This window comes from Lontra canadensis, unplaced genomic scaffold (assembly GCF_010015895.1).
Source record: "Lontra canadensis isolate GAN:19392208 unplaced genomic scaffold, GSC_riverotter_1.0 scaffold12, whole genome shotgun sequence".
Lineage (NCBI taxonomy): Eukaryota > Metazoa > Chordata > Mammalia > Carnivora > Mustelidae > Lontra > Lontra canadensis.
In genome coordinates, this window is record NW_022631006.1 from 7,690,560 (window position 1) to 7,713,099 (window position 22,540).

A 22,540-nucleotide genomic window follows, 5' to 3' on the forward strand; every position below is an offset into this window, starting at 1 on the left:
CTTGCTGGGTGTGCCAGTAATATAAGGTCATGACCACTCAACCTGAACCAATTTTTAGCACTGTGCTTGCAGCAAGCAACCTTGAGCAATATGGTAATGTCTTCTTGGAGACAAAGAACAAGCTTGCTTGCTGCTTGCTAAAAAAGCAGTAAATTCCCCAAGCTCAGTGTTCCTTGGCTATTACATAATCCCACTGCATGCATAACTTCCCTGTGTACCCATTATATCACCCTGTGAAAATGAAGAGCAAAGGCAACTGAAGCAAATATGCCAATGTTCTTGCTTTGCAAAAATAAAATGCTTTGTCTCTGACCTAGGAGTCCTGCATCTTCAAAAACAACATCAAAGAAACAATAAGATTATTAGCTTGTAAGAAGGTCAAGGTCCAAGTCCTGCCAAACCCCTTCTCTCCCACATTTATAAATACTTTAGTAAAGATTTGAATGCCTTTGAGAAAGATAAGTTTGCCCAAACTGGTCTAGAATGGACTTTTTTTTGAAGGATGTAATGTATAGCCCCATATGGGACTTATAATTTCTGATAAAATGCTAGAGCTATTTTCTGATATACTTTAATGAAATAAACTCCTTCTGGGAAATTAGTGTTAACACACTCAAATGATTATTAATAATCTGAGGAACCTAATATCAAGTGCACAGACATTCAAAAATAGAATAATAATGAACCAGTCCTCTGACCATACTAATGATCTTTAATCAGACTTTTTAAAAAATCTAGTCTCCTACGAAATGTCTCTAACAAGGCTGATTATTTGAACTTGTTTCCTGAGGAGCTTTCCTCTTGCAATAATTTGAAATAAAACTTTGACATGTGCTCATGATTATTTGACTTGAGTTCACTTTTCTACTTTCCAAAGCCTTTTGGATATGTCTTTTTTTCTTTTTCCTTTTAGGTGTTTCATTATGGGGTTACTAGCCTTTGAGTTGGCCCAGCTCATTCAGATTATACCTGATAAAGTGAATTCAGCTGAGTCGAGACAGGCTGAGACTCCGAGTGGATATAATTATTTGGCAGACCCCACTGAGCAAAGAAAGGTCAGGATCTGAGTTGGGAGGATAAGGGCCACAGAGAACTAAATTGTACCACATACTTAAGCAAAGAGAATATATATAATGTTGGGTTGGGGATGAGAAGAATGAAAAAGGGGGACAGAAAGGAGGGCCAAAACATTCATTCGTTCCTCCATTCCTTCATGCATTCATTCAGTAGAATGATAGAGCAGTAAGCTCCCTGAATTTTCTTTTGCCTCATATAATTGACAGCTGTGGGTCAGTCACTATTCTGTGAACTAAGAACAAACCCATGAACAAAATAAATAATACATCTGGCCTCACAGAACTTGTGTTCTAATCAGAGATATGGGCAATGACCATATCGATACATAAGTCAACCATATAACTGCACGCAGTGGTTACAACCACCAGGGAAGTAACTGGGGTGTTGGGATGGAGAATTAAGAGGAGGTCTGTGGGGGTCGCATTAGCCAGAGAGACCAGCTGAAGTCAGAAGGCCTTTTCTACAGTAGTGTTATTTGAGCTGAGAGATGAAAATGAGTCGGGTTGCTGAGATGTAGGGGAAGATCATCTCACATGGATGAAAGAGTGAGACCAAATGTGGGAAAGGATATGGCAAATTCAGAAAACTGAGAGGAGATCAGTGTCATTGTGGCACAGAGAGACAGGGAAGGAGAGCTAAGAGCTAAGACTGAGGGGTCAGGAGAGATTCAAATGACGCCCAACCTTGTATATCACAACCTAGAGTTTGTATTTTACTGTGGGAGTTAATAGAAAACCACTGAAGCATTTTAGGCACGTAGAGACAACTTTTGACTTATGCTTTAAACAATCCCTCTGGCTACCAATCAGGTTGCTGCTTCTCAAACTTTTAAGTGATAGAATTACCCGGGGCTCTTGGTAAAATGCAGACTTAAATTCAATCGATCTAAGGTGGAGCCTGAGATTTTGCACAAGTTGCAATACTGCTGGTCCACATTTTGAGTAGCAGAGATGTAGGAAAGAGACTGCTTTTAGAGAAAAAAGACCTGTTAGAAGGTAGCTTGGACCAGAAGGGTGTTTTTCAAATTCTGTTTAATGTTTTATGAAAGGATATTTATTCTAACTGTGTAGTGTACCCTGGTGTTTTCCAATCTTATTTTTTAATGACAAAATGCATAAACCTGCAGGTTAAAAGAAGAGAAAATTAAAACATGGAAAATGTTCACTTAGTAAAATGGAAACCACCTTAAAATAATAATATCCTTATCTGGTAAAGTGTTAGAAAATCAGCAGCCTCATATACTCCTATTGAAGTCATAGCTCAGTTACAAAATTCTTCAGGGAAATCAGACATTCAGTGTCATGTCTTTTCCCTTATCCAAGCAATTTCATTTCCATTAAAGCTACAGCTTTAATGATGTTCATAAAAGCATTGTCTGTAGTACTGGATGGTTGGAAATAATATCAAAAAGTGGTTAATTTAGGGTGAAATAAGTGATGGGAATTAAAGAGTGCACTTGTGATGAGCACGGGTGATGTATGAAACTGTTGAATCACTATACTGTATACCTGAAACTAATATAACACTGCATGTTAACTAAAACTAGAATTATAATTAAATTAAATTAAATTTTTAAAAGAGGAAACAAAGTGATTAATTTAAAAAATACATCTATATAATGGAAACCCAGTCCTTAATATATGTTTCCTTTGTTTCCTGGGGCTGCCAGCCTGGCTCAGTCGGTGGAGCATGTGACTCTTGATCTCAGGATCATAAGTTCAAGCCCCACATTGAGCATAGAGATTACTTATTAAAAAAAAATATATATATATATATATGTCGGGCACCTGGGTGGCTCAGTGGGTTAAAGCCTCTGCCTTCGGCTCAGGTCATGATCCTGGGGTCCTGGGATCGAGCCCTGCATCGGGCTCTCTGCTCAGTGGGGAGCCTGCTTCCTTCCCTCTCTCTGCCTGCCTATCTGCCTACTTGTGATCTCTGTCTGTGAAATAAATAAATAAAATCTTTATATATATATATATATGTATATATAATATCTCACATACATATATGTTTCCTGGCAGGGAAATACCTCCCTTATTATAATATTGAGAGAAAGAAGTGTGCTAATAAATACCAGGTACATTGTAAGTACCTTTCATAGAAAAATATAGCTGTATGTGTGCACTCACAAAAAATTGAAAAATAGTAATAGTTACCATTTTTATATCATGAAATTATGGGACTGTTCTATTTTGGAAGGGGGGTTTATATCTCCTAACTAATCTAAGGTTAACATGGAGATTAAATAATAAAATTTTAAATTTAATTTAAATTTAAAACACATAACTCATTCCTTCAAATTCTAGATCCTACTTTGCATCTTTAGTGGAAGAAGCAATTGATAAGGGGTCAAAATGTCTCAGTTCTACCTTTACCTTCCATTTCGCTGTAAGTCATGCTTTGAGTATGTCATGCAATGCCTATAGATCCTAATTCTTCCATCTGTTAAATAAAGGGTATGGCTGAATCAGTATTTCCTACAGTGTGATTGATACTAGAAATTTGTTAGGTAGTATATTTTTATTTGTTATATATAGATCACGTTGTTTTAATTTGTAATCGAAAAAATACAAGCACATCAAATACACGGTTTCACAGATGGCGTCAGTTAAAGCGAGTTACATTATTTTTATGTAGTTATTTTTAAAGTCTATTTAGTATAAAAGTCAATTTAGTATTAAATTATTAAATAATGATATAAACTGTACATGGATATAGAAAATGTCACGAAGATTATAAACAAATGAGTAAAATGCTGCTGGTGAGGGTGCCACTTGGCAAAAAATTGCTTCAAGGAATGACAGCCTGAACCACAAAGGAGTCTGCCCTCTTTCAGTGACAGCAGTGGAAGGCACTCTGTGGGTACCCAGGTCCAGGATCAGTATAATCTGCAGTGAGCAATGAAATTTCAGTAGCAACTAAAGGAAATTCAAGTCAATACAAATTCGGATTCATCACGTAAAGGAGTTGGTATATTATCCTTCACCTCTGTTTGGAGTAAAAAATTATACGGAAAATTCCCTCTATAAATAAAGACAACAGGTTCACACCCACCCACTTGTGTCAAGAGGCCCAGCTATTGGGTTGTGCTCAGAGAGCACTGGACCACAAAAACAGAAGTAGATGGTCTAATTTCCAGGATGACAGGCTGGAATATGTAAAACTCTATACAATTTCTCCTTTCCAGGAAGTTCTTTAAAATTTTTGCCTGCCTGTTCTTTTCAGCTTGATTGAATTAAAGTTAAAGATGCATACCCTTTCCCAGAATCCTGCTTGAACCAATGGAAGTTGTATAATTAAGAATGGTGTGTGCTCTCTCTTAGATACTCAGGAATGAAGGATTCTGTTCAAATATATATGGGCTGCTCAACTGTGGTTAAATAGAACCACAGAAAAAGATTTATTAATGGCTGATTATTTTTGCAAGAATAGAGTGTCTTTTCACAATCCCCCCAGCTGAACCTGGTACTTCTAGCCACCCTTTCAGAGCTTGCAGATTTATGGCAAAGACGACTAGGATCTGATCTTTTTGTTCATATCTCCAAAGCCCCCAAACTCACAGCACAACTGCCAAAGAAAGTAGCAAATGAAACTCCCAAGGACTTCTCCATTTTCCTATCTTCAGACTTTAGAGGACTCAGTTTGGAGTCTGAGAGTTTTCAGACACTACAAGCCTCATTTATCCTTCAGTTGTCACAGGAAGCAAAGAGATTCCCAGAATTAGATCCATTTGCCTGGGCACATATTCACTCAGCTACTCCTGACCTCTGAAGAGATCATAAGGGAAGAGCACCATGTCAAGACCAAGTGCAGATTAGTTGGAGAGCTACACCTATTGTTTGTCCCCTAGACTGTTTTCTTTCCTTTTGTCTTTTATAAAATTCTTCAGCATGTATCATGTACAATTTATAAATTGAATAATAAAAAAAAGCATCCCTCCACCAAGGAAAACCTAGAGAGGTTCTTTTCTCTTTTCTCAGTGCAGAAATCTACTAAATGAGCCTCTACATAGGAACCTACCTAGTGACACTGTAGCTCAGTACAGTGATCTTATATCTAACCCCTGCTCATAAACTCGTGTGGATCCGTCTTACAATTTACATTAAATACACTAGCAGTAGGGTGCCTGGGTGGCTCAGTCAGCTGTGCATCCAACTCTTGATCTCAGCTCAGGTCTTGGACTCCAGGTTGTGAGTTCAAGCCCCACTTTGGATTCCACACTGGACGTGGAGCCTACTTAAAAAAAAAAAATACACTAGAAGCAAGAAATTGTGATTTTGTTGTGCATAACACCTATGAAATAAAAACAAAAACAAAAACGAACCCAAGAAAGCCATTACAGTCTGTTCAGATAATTGGATGGGATATGTGTAATAGAGGAAGACTCCCAGCCATCACCATAGGAAAATAACATAATCAACAGTAGAATGATGGAAACCTAAGCCTTAGTTTATATTTGATATTTTTTGTTATTTTTTCTTAAATTATCTTCACTGCCTCATCCCATCTATGTCAAAGAATAAACATTAGTTGAAAAATCATTTTCTGCTAATGCCATTAATTTAATTTAATTAATTGAATTGAATCCTTACAACTATGTGATGAGATATATGTTATTATAGATGATGAAATATAGGTGCTCTAAGTTTAGTAATTTTGTCATCACATCATTTAGTAAGTGCAAATTTCAATGTCTATGTCTTTCATCAACACATGAAACATGCCAGTTACAGAAAGCAAGCAAAGAAAATGCGTACATTGGAAAATAAATTTAATAGTATATTCATTTAAAAGAAAGTAAACACCATAGACAAATCTAGATTCACACCTCATTAGGGAAGGTCTTTTGGTATCTTCATTTGTCAATTTTGTTCAGTACTCTACATTATAAGTCTACAAAAACATCTGTCACTTATTGTGTGTTCAATAAATAATTGTATAACAAATAAAATCAATGTGTGTCTGTTAGATCAATTATGACTAAAAAGAAAATAAAACTTTCTATTTTACCTTCACTTAGTCTTTTTTTGATGTTTTCCCTTGCTTTATGTCAGTCTCAGTTTCTGACCTATATTCTTTTCCTTCTCTCTAAAGAACTTTAAATGTCTATTGCAAAGCAGGTCTAGCAGAATAAAATTCCCTCAATTTTTGTTAGTCTGAGAAAGTCTTTATTTCTCATTCACTTTTGAAAGATGATTTCACAGGGTATAGAATTCTAGGTTGGTGGTTTTTTTTTCCTTCTCTCAGACTTTGAACATTTCACTTCCTTTTCTTCTTGCTTGTGTAGTTTCTGAAAGAAGTCAGATGTAATGCCTATATTTGTTCCTCTATAGGTAGGGGTGTTTTTTGCTTTGGCTTTTTTAAGGATTTGTTGTTGTGGGTGTTACCTTTGATTTTCTATGTATGATAGAAATCACTATCTATGTAGATAGTGATATGCCTAAGTGTCATTTATTTATTTATTTGTTTGTTTTTGGTTTTTTTTTTTTGGCATTTATCCTGCTTGGTGTTCTCTGAGTTCCCCAAATCTGTGTCTGACATTAAATTAGGAAAATAAGCAGCCATTATTGTTTCAATTATTTCATCTTTTCCTCTCTCTGTTTCTTCTTTTGATATTTCCTTTAGGCATATGTTACAACTTTTGTAGCTGTGACATGTCTTTAGGATACTCTGTTCTTTTTTTCTTTTTTTCAATCTTTGTTTTCTTTGCTTTTCAATTTTAGAGGTTTCTGTTGAGATACCATCATGTTCAGAGATTTTTTTCTTCAGGTGCTTCTATTCTAAGTGCTTTTGATCTCTCACATTTCTTTTTGATTCTTTCTTGTGATTCCATCTCTCTGCTGAAATGGCTCATTTGTTTTTGCATGCTGTCTGCTTTATCCATTAGAGGGATTAGCATATTAATTGTAGTTGTCTTAAACTCCTGGTGTTATAATTCCAACATCTCTGCCATGTCTTGTTGCTATGTTTTTCCAAAGTGTGCTTTTTTTTTTTTTTTTTGGTCTGCCTTGTCATTTTCCTTAATAGCCAGACAGGATGTACTGGGCAAAAGGATTTGTTGAAATAAACCTTTGGGAATGTGGTGGTGAGAGGTGGGAAGAGGGGAAGCATCCATGGTGCTGCTAAAGGCAAGTGGAAGACTGAGCCTGTGCTTCTGGATTTTGAACTTCTTTAGTTTTCTTTTTTATTTCTTTCTCCCTCATTAGGAGGGACAAGATGGCTAAACTGGCCAGAGTTGGGTATTTCCTTTCCCCTAGGTTAGTTAGGCTCTGATAGGACCCCAGCAGGTTAAGTGTCTGTTAACTATTCCTCTGAGGGCAAGCCTTGTAAAGAAGAATAGATTGCTCTGTAGTGCATTTCCAAGTAGTGCATTCCAAGTAGTTCTTCCCCCACCCCTCTCTGCAGAGCATTAGGGGATTTTTTCTCCAGTATATACTGTGGGTACCTGATTGAGCTTCTAGATGTAATCTCACAATATTGTGGGGTTCCCCTATGACTGTGTGCCTTGGAGTTTTTAACTCTCAGACTAGTCCACACTAAGCCTCCAGCAATTCATCAATTACAGTTTGGGATTTCCTGTCCAGCACTGGTTCCCCATATAGTTTGTGCTCATGAGTCTTTGCTCCAATAAGCTGCAACTCCCTTTCCACTGTCTGTCTCTCCAAAAGAGACAGCAATTTGTCTTGTGTTCTCCTCCTCTACAGATCCAAGAACAGTTGTCAATTTTTCAGCCTGTTCAGCTCTTTACTTGCTAAGACAAGTGGTAACTTTAAAGTTCCTTACATGCAGGGTTGTCTGGGTGGTGCAGTCAGTTCAATATCTGACTCTTGGTTTCAGTCAGGTGTTAAACTCAGGGTTCTGAAGTCCAGCCCTACATTGGGCTCTGTGTTCACTGTGGAGTCTGCTTGAGATTCCTTCTCCCTCTCCCTCTGCCCTTCCTGCTTGTCTCTCATAAATTAATTAACCAATCAAGCAATCTTAAAAATAAAAAATAAAGCTCCTTACCCACAGAACAAGAAACTGTAAGTCCCATATTTTTGTTTTTTAATGACCTTTATTTTGACATAGCAGAACCTGTGAAGTATAGAAAATTAGATATATGAACAAGAAAAGATATAAAAATAAAATTATTCTTACCACTCAGAGATTACCTTTTAAAATATTTTATTATATATTCTTCTCCTTGTTTCTCTCAGTTAATATCTATGTTTCAAATAAAACAAATATTTATCTCATCTAACTCTCAAACCATATTTAAATTTCTCAAAGTGTCTCAAAAAAAGAACATCGTAGCTAATTTGTGCAATCTAAGACTACCCATAGCATGAAGACATTCTGTCCCTTATGTTTATTTTCTAGAATACTATTAGTTGAAGAGCCTGGGACAGCTGCCCTGCTGTCTTAGAGTGACTGTGCCTGCCAGTATTATGTTGGCATAATAGTATGAGCAGAGACGTTCTCTGAAGGAGCAGCTGTAGAAGGCAATAAATGAGTTGGGGGTGCATCTGGAAAGGTGGCTTGATATGGAGTATGGATAAATTGGTAAAGCAGATCTCTCCCCACAGAATACTTCCTCAGAACTTGAATAGCCATTAAGAGAGGGCTAAAATCTGTCAGGGGGAAGGAAGCTTATCAGATATTGTCCTCAGCCCCATCAACTTGTTGCTTTTCCACTTGGTTGACATTCTACTAGTCGCCAGACACCAGACAGAGCTTATCTGTCCCTTTAAAGCAAAATTATTATTTACTTCAACAGCAGTAATGCAATATGACAGTCTTACCTTTGGGAATAGCCAGATATGGCAGTTAAATTTATGTGTTGAATGAAGATAACTTTATGCTATGTAGACATCCCAGTTTAAGTTCAAAATAATATGCAATAAAGAAGTACCAGCTCACTTGTGAAAGTATAAATGACATTAAAAAAACAATGCTCTACTTCACCTCCTAAGCTTCCTTAACAACCTGCAGGTGCAGATTTGGGTACTGGCTGCAAGTGCCCAGGGAACACAGTGCGCTCACTGCACAGATGTAGAGGGCTGAATCGCTGAGCTGGATGGCTCTGATGTGCAGGGAGCTGTGCTTGGAGGTTGTATCCAGAGTCACTGTGTACCTTCCATCGGACTTTCTGCCATCATCATTAGCCATGACTATCAGAGAAGCAGGACCTCTCCCAGTGCCCTGCTTGTACCACCTTAAACTGCTAAAGGGGGTCACTGAATAGTTGCATTGAATTGTGCAGTTCTCCCCCTCCAAGATGACCAGGGATTGAGGGTTCTGTTCCACTTGGTTTTCACCACTCACCCCTATCCAGAAAGCAAAGTGAGATTTAAGAAATAGAACATCCATTTGAATGCTTCCTAATCTGCCACTCTTCCTTCTCTCCACTGAATCCCAGGTAAACTATAAAATGACCCCATTTTCTTCCCTTCTCCTATCCCAGTGCAATGCACTTTTGCTGAACATCCTAAGAGAATGTTCCCTAAACGTCCTGCGTCAACCTGGCTAAAACTCTGCATTAACTTACAACAAAAATGGAGCCACAAAACCATCAACGGGGTTCTCAGATGCTTCTCCATCCTTCTTCTGCACAGGGCTGCCCCCAAAAGCTGACTCGTCTATTCAACATTTTTTAAACACTAAACAAAGGGATTCGCAGGGGTTGTGATCAGCCAATCAGAGACACAACGCGTCCCTCCTACACACAATCTTTCTATAGGCAAAGCCATTGAAAACACTGCCATCTTGCGGCTGTAGCTACAGTTCCTCAAAAGCTCTGATTAATCTTCTTCTTCTTCTTTTTAAAGATTATTTGTTTATTTACTTGACAGACAGAGATCACAAGTAGGCAGAGAAGCAGGCGGGGTGGGGGGAAGCAGGCTTCCTGCTGAGCAGAGACCCCCCCCCCACTGATTTGGGGCTCGATCCCAGGACCCTGGGATCATGACCTGAGCGGAAGGCAGAGGTTTTAACCCACTGAGTCACCCAGGTGCCCTGCTCTGATTAACCTTCTTGCCAGGTTTCTCCTTGCCATTTGCAATATAGTGTAGGATATAAGCCCTGATGTGTCTGTATAAGCACAGTAGACTAGTACTTAAAATATATGTTTGAACACTTCAGTTTGAATTCTGGCTATAGGTGATATTGGATCGAAGAGTTAAGCCTCAGCTTTCTCATCTGAGAATAAGTGTAGTAACGGTTCTTTGACAATTTTGGAAAGATTTAGAAGATATGATGCAGACCATCTCTTCCTACATAGAACCACTACACTGATTTAACAATGATATTAGTACCTTGGAGACAAATTCAGAATCCAGCTAAGAATTAAAAGCACCCCAGAGGAACACAAACTGATAATAGCTACATTGATCCAGGTAAGAAGACCAGTTTCACTTAACCCAGGTCTGTCCTTCCACCCCATCAAGGTAGCTCAGTACCAAGAAGATTGCCTGGGCCCGTGATTTCTTCCATGGAGAAGTAGGTGTTTGGAGAGTGGGGAGTAAGAATCAAGCACACACCTGGATTCCCAGCCTCTTGGGGCTGGGTTCTATCTTGCCTCATACCAGTGCGGAACCACAGGCAGAGCCCAATTTGTTAGGACAGCTGGGAACAAAAGTAAAGGAAAGACATCATTCTACAACTGGTATGGTTTGCAAGATTGGGAATAGGTGCAGAACTAAGGTTTTACCCCCGCAAAGAAGGGATGGAAGGGAAAGAGGCCTGATGACCGGTAATTCCAACCACCCTCCATGAGCCAGTTTCTATCTCACCTCATACAGAGCACTGAAAAACAGAGCTTGAGCCTCTCAGCTAGCTAATTTTTTTTTTTTTTAGATATGACTCCCAAAGGCACAGAAAACAAAAACAAGAATAAATGAATGGGATTGCTGTTAGGTCCGTGGTCAAAGGAGCGAGACTGATACAAAGTGAAGGTCAAGCAAAACTTTATTTCATGCCAAGCATCAAATATCAAACTGACCCTTTGGGGTTGCCATTTACAGAGAGAGCTAGCGACTTCCAACCTCACAGACTAACTTTTATAGAGCAAAGGCCATGTGGTTGAGCCTGACCACACACAGGTGGCCAGTGAGATTGCAACACACAGAGAAAGCTGCACAGTCATGCTAGATCACACACGGGTGGCCAGTTGAATTACAATTCACCCCATAGTAGCTATTTGAACTAACCTATCACCTTGGTCAGAATTGGCGCCCAAAAGGCGCCCAAAAAGTCGGGGCCCACACTCCTTGGTAGCTAGGAAGACGGTATGCCCGCCCTACTGATTGGACGTCTCCACCTGGCCCTACTCATCCCTGCCTTTGCACTCTGTTATCTCCACTTGACCTGTCCCGCCCTTGTATTTGGGCTCTGTTTTCAGGGACCGGTGGACCACATGTTGCTGGTTTCCTGGACTTGCTTTTAAGTAAGTTCCCCTGGGGCGGGGGGCAGGGTCAATTTGTTTTACTGCATAAACAACAAAATCACTGTTTAACCTAGATGAAATAATTCTGGCTAAATAGACCCCTATATTGCATTGAATTAAACACTTCTGCATGGCAAAGGAAATAGCCAAACTGAGTGAAAAGATAACATATGGGATTATAGAAAATATTTGTGAACCACACATCTGATAAGAGACTAACATCCAAAATATATAAGGAACTCAAGCAACTCAACAGCAAGAAAACAAATAATTTAAAAATGGACAAAGAACCTACATAGAAATTTCTCCAAAGAAGACATACAAATGGCCAGCAGGTATATAGAAAGGGGCTCATCACTAGTCATCAGGGAAATGCAAATCACACCCACCATGAGATACCACTTCACACCTGTTAGAATAGCTATTGTCAAAAAGGCAAGAGATAATAAGTGTTGGTGAGGATGTAGAAAACAGGGAGCCAGGTGTCTGGGTGACTCAGTCAAGTGTCTGCTTTCAGCTCAGGCCATGATCCCAGGGTCTTGGGATTGAGGCCCATGTCAGGCTCTCTGCTCAGTGGGGCGTCTGCTTCTCCCTCGTCCTCTGCCTGCAACTCTCCCTGCTTGTACTCTCTCTCTCTCTCTTTGTCAAATATATAAATATAATCTTTTTTAAAAAGAAAGAAAGAAAACAGGGAGCCCTTGAGCACTGTTGGTGGTAATATAAACTGGTACAGTCACTATGGAAAACAATATGGAAGTCCCACAAAAAGTTAAAAGTAGAACAACCATACAATCCAGCTATCCCATTTCTGGGTATAAATCCAAAAGAAATGAAATCAGAAACTCAAAAAGATATTTGTGCTCCCATGTTCACTGCAGCATTGTTCACAATAGTCAAGGTATGGACAACAACCTACATGTCCACTAATAGATGAAATCCTGCCAGTTGTGACAACAAGGATGCACCTGAAGGACACACAGTAAATGAAATAAGCCAAACACAGAAAGACAAATATTGCATGAATCAAGCTGGATGAGGAATCTTAAAAAGTTAAACTCACAGAAGTAGAGAGTAGAACGGTGGTCTTAAGGTGGCTTGGGTATGGGGAAAAATGGGGAGATGTATGTCGAAGGATGAAATAAAGTTTCAGTCATGCCAGGTGAGTAAGTTCTGAAGACCTAATATCTGAGATGGTAGGTATAGTTAATAGTACTGCATACTTGGAATTTGCTAAGAAAATAGACCATAAGTGTTCTTATCACACACACACACACACACACACACACACACACACAAAATAGTAACTATGTGAGATAGTGGATATGTTAATTAGCTTTGTTGTGGTAATCATTTCATAATGTATACATATATCAAAACATTATGTGGGGTACCGTAAATATAAAAAAATCAGTCTTAAATTTGTATACCCCTAAGTAATACAGATGGTGTGTTTGTATTGTGTACTTTTGTGAAATTTGTTGGATTTCACAGCAAAATGGTTTTTAATAAAAAATATTGATGGTGAAGATATTGTAGCCCCAAGAAATGGTTGATCCCTCAGAGACACTCACTTCAGGGAAGAACTAAAACACCGAATAGGTCCAGCAAACTCAGGAGGGAGAAAGCTGAGGCAAGAGAGAAGAGGATAGAGGGAGAAAGAGAGAATCTTAGACAATAGAACATTCCATACTCATTCTGCTTAAAATAAGGGCACTCTGTTTTAAATAAAGTATACTTTGAACAGCACCCTCAAGAGAGGCAATGATTATTACTACAACAGATTTTCATAAACTTCAAGAAGCATATACAGTAATAGAAGAAAAGTTAGGAAATTTCCTGCAAAACAGTGACAGGATCCAAAACACTGAGGCAGCATCAACTTTCAAAGCATTTCAAGTAGCTGGGTCTCTTCTGAACTCCCAAACCAAATCTTGGTTATTTAATTCCTCTGCTTAAAGAAGGACACAAAAGCTACAAAGTTGTATTTATTCTTCAAACTTGTCTGTCTACTTCCCATTCTTGGGTGAATCACTTGTGAGCATGGCATCAGCTACTTTGGGTCCTTTCCATCCAAAACAACTGGCAGAGTCAGAAGAACTGGTGGATGGTTCACATGGCCTCTCACTACACATCTTGTCAAGTCATGGGCTGGGTTTACCTCCCCCTCCTTCTCTAACAACGTTTCTTCCATTCACAACATCTTCTCTGTATTAAGTTCTAGAATGGGCTCCAGGCTGAATGGACATATATATTCTTTACATATCCAGTAATCTATTGGCATGAAGCACCAAAATATTAAAGTATAAATTTTGGATGAAAACACCGTGGCTGGGTTGAAAACCTTGATAAGGAAAAATTTATAAGTGGAAAAAGACCCAAAGAGAACATTTAACATCAATGAAGAATAATTAGTCATTCAAGAGTGGATGTTGAACCTGGTTAGTTGCTTCAAACTAAACAAATAAAATTAAGGAAAAGAGAAAGCCTTGAACTTCAAGCTTACATCTTATACTCACACATCCAAATGAAAGATTTAAAAATAAAAATAATTTTGGAGGGGCACCTGGGTGGCTCAGTGGGTTAAGCCTCTGCCTTCGGCTCAGGTCATGGTCTCAGGGTCCTGGGATCGAGTCCCGCATCAGGCTCTCTGCTCGGCAGGGAGCCTGCTTCCTCCTCTCTCTCTGCTAGCCTCTCTGCCTACTTGTGCTCTCTCTCTGTCAAATAAATAAAAAGAAAAAGAAAAATAATTTGGGAGAAACTAAAGAAAATATGGGATAAAATGTTACCATTTTATAAAACAAGATGGGATAGGGAGGGAGATAAACCATAAGAGACTCTTAATCTCAGGAAACAAACTGTCGGTTGCTGGGGGTGAGGCGGGGAGGGAGAGGGTGGTTGGGTTATGGACATTGGAGAGGGTATGTGTTATGGTGAGTGCTGTGAAATGTGTAAGCCTGATAATTCACAGACCTGTACCTCTGGGGCAAATAATACATTATAAGTTAGTAAAAAAAAAAAAAAGTTACCATTTTAGAGTGCTAAGGATTATTAAGCAGGATGCAATGACTCAGAATCCATTAAAAATTCATTAAATTTACTATATACTATTTTGGGGGGGATTTTAAGAACAATTTTATTATTATTTTATACAGTTGATGTGCTGAAGAAAATTGAGATTCTGTCTGTCTTTACTGGGGAATCATCAGCTAATTCTCTGAAAGATGAATTTACATATGAAAAAAGATAAGTAATGGATGTAAAAAATAATCAGGTAGCTTAATATTCTTTTTTTTAGTGTTCCAAGTACTATATACTATTTTTAAAAATTCTGGGTGGCAAGAAAACCCCGGAAAGTCAAAAGGATAATAATAAACATTTTTAAAAAGGCACATATATATGACAGTCATATTATAATTTTCTAAACACAGACAATGTTCCTTAAAATATATTTATTTAAAAGACAGTAACATAACAGGAAATGGGCAGATAAATATGTGGACAATTTATACAGAAAAAATGTAAACAGCTTTTAAATACACGAAATGAAACTCCATCACATACATAATTAAAGAAACTATTCATAATAAGGGAAGCCTAACTGACAAACAAAAGTTGAAAACCTCAGTAATACACAAGGTGTGGGGAAATATGTTTTCTGCCCAATCACCATTATTAGTAGTACATATTACTAAAACTAATCTAGAAGACAATTTGGTTGAAACATAATGGACTAGTATGAGTATGTGCCTTTCCTGAGTAGTATTTTATTTTCTCTGAAGTGAATAAATAATCATTATATTTTTCTGTTTTAATTATTTTGCCTTTCTCATTTTTTAAAGATTTTATTTATTTATTTGAGAGAGACAGAACACGCATACCCAAGTGCAGGAGCACGAGCAGGGAGAGGGGCAAAGGGAAAGGGAGAAGCAGGCTCCCGGATGAGCAGGGAGCCCCATACTTGGTTCCATCCCAGGACCCTGAGCTCATGACCTGAGCTGAAGGCAGAGGCTCATCTGACTGAACCACCCAGGTGCTCCTTGGCTTTTGGACTTGCTATGTGCAATTCCTCAGTTCTTAATGACTACCTTCCATCTTTTGCAGGGTTTGAAAATAGATCACTGCATATTATATAGGCTCTGTATATAGCCTGGGTTGTCTGTTACATATTTTCTCTTCAGTCCTCCTAAGATCTTCCAAATGTCCCCAACACACACAGACACAGACACAGACACACACACACACACACACACACACACAGTACTTGCCATAATTATTAAAATGTAATTGATGCCTCCTTTTCCTAACCCATTCCAGAGGACACAGCATACATTGAGATGCTTCTCTCCTAAGTTCTCCTTGGTTTCTTCTTTATTTGGTCTGCTGAGCAAGTTTGCATTGCTCCATATACATACACCTCACCCTCTAAAGTTTTTCTAACATCACTGTCCACTGTCATTTTTTGTCTGTTCTCTGTGGGTTTATGCCCTTTATAATTTCCTTACCACCTTTTTAACAGGGCTTCAGGGGTATAGAGGAGAGTATGTATGGTGCAGCTTTCCTTGGCACTGAAAAACCACTTCACTCAAGGCCTACTTGTTAGAAGGTTAAATATCCATGTACTTGCCGAGAATAAAAGGAAGGGCACGGTGGGTGATTAAGATATGAGCCAACTCCTCAATTCTGTTTCTAATCTACCCCTTCATGTTGAATATCAGCCTGAGTCTCCCACCTGATTTACTAGAAAGAAAGCAGGGAAGAGGTTCCTGGTGTCTCTTTCCCTTGCTTAGGTACATGTGTTTCTCCTCCTTTCTTCCCTTCCCTTCTTTCTCTACTAAAAGCTGGTTTGGGGCTGATGCTCTCCCATCACTTCTCCTGTCATCCTCTGTCAGGAAGACACTGGGCAGAGGCCACCTTTTCAGGCACACTGTGTGTCTCTAAAAGTGTCATAGACACAACAACACACACCAGGGTGCCATGAACAACTTGTGGGGCTGGATGTTCACTGCAAGGATGAGCAAGAGACCACTTCATTGTTATGTGATTCTACCTTGAAATTACTTACACCCTGGCTGAGGAACTCTTGGCATCAAACTGTTCTCAATGTCCCTAAGGAACACCTGGGGTTGGGGAATGTTACTTCTGGTTCCTGTGCTCTAGTGGTTTGTATGGTTTTGTGTCAACCACACACTGAGGGACAAACAACCACAGACTGTGCTGAAACCAGAATGGATCAGGCAGAGACGCTCAGCATCCAGGCTCCTGTTCTGCTCAGAGTTTGTGTTCAGCTCCCCCTGCAGTCCCTGTCACTGTGTCGTTCATGGCACAGTAGTACACAGCTGAATCTGATGCTTGCACTGAGCCTTTCTCCAAGTGGAAGGATTTGGAATCTTTGTTGTAGGTGGCTTCAAATCCTTTGTTGCTTCCTTTCTCCTTGTCCTTCGAGACTTTCAGGAGGAGCTCTAGACCTTCTCCTGGATACTGGACATACCAGAAAAGAGTGGGAGACCATGATGTTGAAAAAGTACAGTTTATAGTCAGGGAAGCCTCTTCTGAGAGGGTCACTTGGCCCTCTGTCTGAGTCACTGAGTCTCCATGTGTTTGTCCTGAGGAAAAAGAAAAGAGACCTGTGTCACCTTATGCATAAAGCTCTTGGAGAAATTACAGTTAAACAATTTGCTGACACAATGGAAGAAATAATCCCAAATTTTAAGAGACATTTTACTTACCAAGCATTATGAGTACCACAGTCACGAAGCCTGGAGAACACTTCATCTCTGGAGTGTCACCTAAATAATGTTCTTCATTCTTACCATGAAGAAAGGTTCGAGTGACAGAGAAATGATCAGTGAAAGCCTACATTTCACCCAGGAAATGTGACTGTGGTAGGAAGCTGCACCCCCTGGTGGACAGGGACTGAAATGTGTGCATGTTGGCCAGAATCCTCCACAAGACTGCCATTTGTTTCATCCCTGAATTCACGAGGCACATGCCAGGCTTCAGGTGGCCCTGGTAAGTCTGAACAAAAGCAATCCTGACCTCTCAGGTCTATTTGTTCTTAAGACACTGCCTGATATGGAGGTTCTTTAACACAGCATCCCAGGGAATTTCTGTAGCTGGGAGGGTAGCAAACTTCTTAAAGCATCTTACTACAGTACTTCATATACTCATGTGTCCATGAGGACCAGCCCAAAACCCACTGACTGCCAGAAATGGGGTTTGAGTTGAATATGGAAAAAGTAATTAGAAGTCAAGTCTTTGCTGAGTGATTCTGTATTCGTTTGGTCTGTTTTGTTTTGGCACTGTGCTTTAATATTTAGAACAGTGACTGTCATTTTTTAAGCACTCCCTAAATATATGTTAAATTAAAAAAAAATGAGCAAATGCCCTTTACCAGAAACACTGTATTACTTGGTCATAAAAATTAGCAACTTAAGGAATACTATCATTTTAATATATGTTTTTAGGAATAAAAGTCACATTATTTTATAGGTAACCATTTTAATAGTCAAATATTTATTTTCAGAATCATAAACAAATGGAAAATATCAATTGTATTCAGAAGGGAGATCACAAATGAAGTTGTCAAATCCCTATAGAATGATGTGAGATTCTTCTTTTTTTAAAGATTTATTTTATTTATGTTTGAGAGTATGAGAGCAAGGGATGGGCAGAGGGGCAGAGGGAGAGGGAAAACACTCCCCAGGCTAAGCACAGAGTCTAACATGAGGATCAACCTCACAAAACTGAGATAACAACTTGAGCCAAACCAAAGGCTGGATGTTTAATTAATTGATCTGAGATTCTTATCTTATGCTCTCACAGTTTCGTTGACTCTAGCATGAGATGAATAGTGTATGTGAATTAGGTAACAAATACTAATGTTATACTCCCTTTTTTAAAGAAAAATATTTTATTTATTTATTTATTTGAGAGAGAAAGCACAAGCTGGCAGGGGGAGTGGGGCAGAGGGATAAGCAGACTCCCTGCTGAGCAGGGATTCCCAACATGGGGCTCAATCCCAGGACTCTGAGATCATGACCTGAGCCAAAGGCAGACGCTTAACTGACTGAGCCACCCAGGGGCCTCACTAATGCTATATACTCTTAACAGGTTTTAGCCTCAAGGATGCATTCTATTACCACCCATCTACCACATTCTGTTGCCAAACGCTAATCAAAAAAATTTTCCTCGTGATGTAAGAAATCTGGATTATCAGCATAAAGTTCTGGAAAGGAACACATCTTCTGTAAAGCCCTATAAACATTTATCTCTAGACACAGAGATGGAAGCTTAGCTCAAGCTGTTTCCTAGATGTTACTCTCCACACAATCAGATCAAGGAACTTTATGAGTCCAGAGCTAACATGGGAAGTTTTCCAGATGCAGAGCGAAGTAAGAAATTCAGGCCTGGATATTTCTTGGGTTCACGTGTCCCCTCCCTTCTCTTCCACCTTCCAATCACATTATCAGAAACTGCCTAAAATCTATGTTAAAAAGGAATTTGGGGCAAGTAGCTGCAAACTTGTATGCAGACATGTAGGCAGAATACCAAATAAGTTGGATGATGCTGTATTGAAAATATAGCACATGGTTGCAGAAAGTCATTACCTATAACTCCTAGTTAAAAAAACATATTTCTAGGCCACTGAAAATGTACAAGAGAAATATTTTGCCTTTTTGTTCACACAAAAGAATTGTACAGCACTGAGGGGAGATATGCATAGTAAATTTGGATGTTTAATGGCTTTATTAATGGGTAATTTTTGTAAAAAAATAAGCTGTGCCAATTTGAAGTGAACAATTCTATAATATTTGACATATGAAGCCCTCAGCACAGTTGAGATAATGAACATATGCATCACCCCAACTGTTCCCTCATGTCTCTTTGTAATCTTTCTCTTAACGCTCACCACCCCCATTTCTAGGGAATATTTCTGTCATGAATTTGTCTGCATATTTTTAATTTTGTAGAAATTCTGTATTGTACTCTTCTGTCTGGCTTCTTCTCAGCATAATCATTTTGAGATTTTTTCCATTGGTCATAATTATCAAGAGTTTGTTTCTTTCTGTTGCTGTTGTTTCTTTTCTGTTGCTGGTGTATCCCATCATGTGCATATAAAACAATTTGTCTATTCACCTGTTGCTGACCATATCCCATTAGTCCCAGTGGGGCTCTTACAAATAAAGTTGCTGTGAATATATGTGTATAAGACTTTTTTATAGACCTATGCTTTCATTTTTCTTGGTCCATGTATGGGAGTACAATGGCTGGGTCATATGGTACGTATACAATTGACTTCAGAAACCAATTTGTTCTAGTAGCTATTTTGTAGAGTCCCTTGCATTTTCTGCTCAGACAATTATGCTGCCTGTTAATAAAGACAAGTTCACTTCTTCCTTTCCATACTGTATGGCTCTTGTTTCTTCCACATGTCTTATTGCATTGGCTGGAGCCTCTACTTCAATATTAAATATAAGTGAAAATGAAAATTCTTTCCTTACATCCCAAACTAAGGAGACGGATTTAAGCTTTCACCATCAAGTATGACATTTGGTGCAGACTTTTTGTGGTGCCCTTTTTAAAGGTGAGGATTCCCTTCCATTCTATCTAATTCACTGGGACTTTCTCTCAGGTTCAGATCAGGACTTTGTCAAGATCCCTCCTAAATTGCTCATCAGTTATTTGTCAAAGTATTTGGATAAATAACTGTCAAATTGTCACAACAAAATATTTAAAAAGATTTCACTTTTCCATTTTATAAATAATGGAACAAAGCTCAAAATGATCAGGAAGTTTCATGGCAGAACTAATAGTTTAGAACACAGAACGCAATGATAGCAAAAACCTGTTCCCTGTTTTTGCTACTTTGATTGTCGTCAGAGAAAAATTGAGAGAGACACTATATGGTAGTAAAATGACTTCTTCCCAGCCTTTGAAATATTTTAAGACACTCCTTAGCAGGATCTTTATTTATGCAAATGAAACTAAAAAGAAGAATTAAATAACTACAAGTTTAACTCTTTTACCAAAAAAGGAAAGAAAACATAGTACAATGGATGGCTACCCAAACTGAATGGATACCCAAACTGATATTCAGGAACTGACCAGTGGCTAGTGGCTTTACCATTCCATCCAGACCAAATATTAGACATCTGATTTAAGCAAGAGTGACAAACTCTTCTAGGGTTTTGTGAGTCACTGATACACAAGAGCTCCATTCATGACTAGTGATCACTCTTTCTCTGTTCCTTGAAACTTGCTTGTGATAAGGCAGTCTAGAACATTGTTGTTCCAATTAATAAGTGTAAACATTTCTGAAAAATTCTGAAATAGAATGGCCTTATAATCCAGAAATTCAACTGTCATCATGCACTGAAATAAAGTTCTCAGACACCAGTCTGAGAAGCCATGCAGCACTGCCTCTGCCAGGAAGAGCAGCAGCAGCTGAATCCTGCACATAACTTTTATTTGTTTTTTAATTAAAAAACAAAGATTCCTCAAAACATGGGAAAGGATTACAATGGGATGGAGGATACTTGAAGCAGGCGTGTACTCCCCACTACGTGTAGGAACACAGGCAGTCAGTCATGGGGTAAGGGAGGAGCTGAATGTTTGGGCTAGCAATCACCAGGTGCAGAAAGGGGGGACTGAGGGTGGAATTCTTTCATACCTCCTAACTTATGCCCTGCCCCTGGGGATCTTATCCTACTCCTACTGGGCCATTGCCTTCAAGAGCCCGAGAGCTGGAATGCTGTTGATGTTTCAGCTGCTTCTACAGTCACTCCTTAGGGCTTACAATATATTTTCTAAGAATACCTCCACATTCAACTTCAAGATTCTATTAAAAAATGGAAAGAATTTGGCTATATACCCACAATATTGAAATGTTTATGGACTCCTATTTCCACCAAAAGGTGGAAGCAACCTTAAAGTCCATCCACAAATAGATGTACATAAACAAAATGTGCTATGTACATACACTGGGATATTATTCAACCTTAAAATGGAAAGAAATCCTCACACACACTGCAACAGAGGTGAATGTTGAGACATTATGTCAAATAAAATGACACAAAATGACCAGCATTGCATAATTCCACTTCTAGAGGGGGTATAGCTCAGTGATAGAGCATTTGACTGCATAATTCCACTTCTATGAGGTACCTAAAGTAGTCAAACTCATGGAAAAAAAAACCAGAATGGTAGTTCTCAAGGACTGGAGGAATGAAGTAATGGAGAGTGATTGTTTAATGAGTGCAAATATTTAATTTTTCAAGAGGAAAGAATTCTGGAAATGGATGGTATTGCTAGTTGAACAACAATGTAAATGTATTTAATACCACTGAAATGTACACTCAAAAATTTTTTCAATTGTAAAAATATATGTTAAAATGGTAAAAGTTTGCAATTAAAAACATTTGAAGAGATTCTAGTTAAGATTTCTATTTTACTCATCTGCCTTTCTAGCAAATATAAGAGGGTGTTAGAATGCAAGACTAATTACCAACCATCCATTACCATCTGGATTTTAAGGCACTGGGCAAATAGGGTTAGAGATGGAAGGAGGAAAATGGAGAGAATGAGGATTTTGGAGAGTAGAGCACTGTTCAAACAAGGAGGGCTCAGAGGTGTGCAAACTGAGCCACATGTTGGCAAGAAGTACTTTTGAAGGAACGTTGAAGTGAAGGGCAGGAACAGATAAAGGGGGAAATTCACACTCTGCTCCTTCACTGTGTCCCCCTAAGAGACCCTGATTATGATCATTTGTGGATCAATCTGGGGAGATGCAGGTAAACCTCCATGATGCAAACAGCACATCTATGCTAGAGGTGTTAGTAAGATGGAATGAACACTAGTACAAACTACCTTACAGAGCAGGCTCACTAGAAACTGAATGTGAATACGATAACGCACGGCAAACAAACCTAATTTTAAACTAAATCATTACATGGCATAAAATATCAGGATATAAAACAAAAAAAGGAAAATCACAGAAACATTCACGACCTTTCTTATTCAAGAGATGCCTGTAACATAATA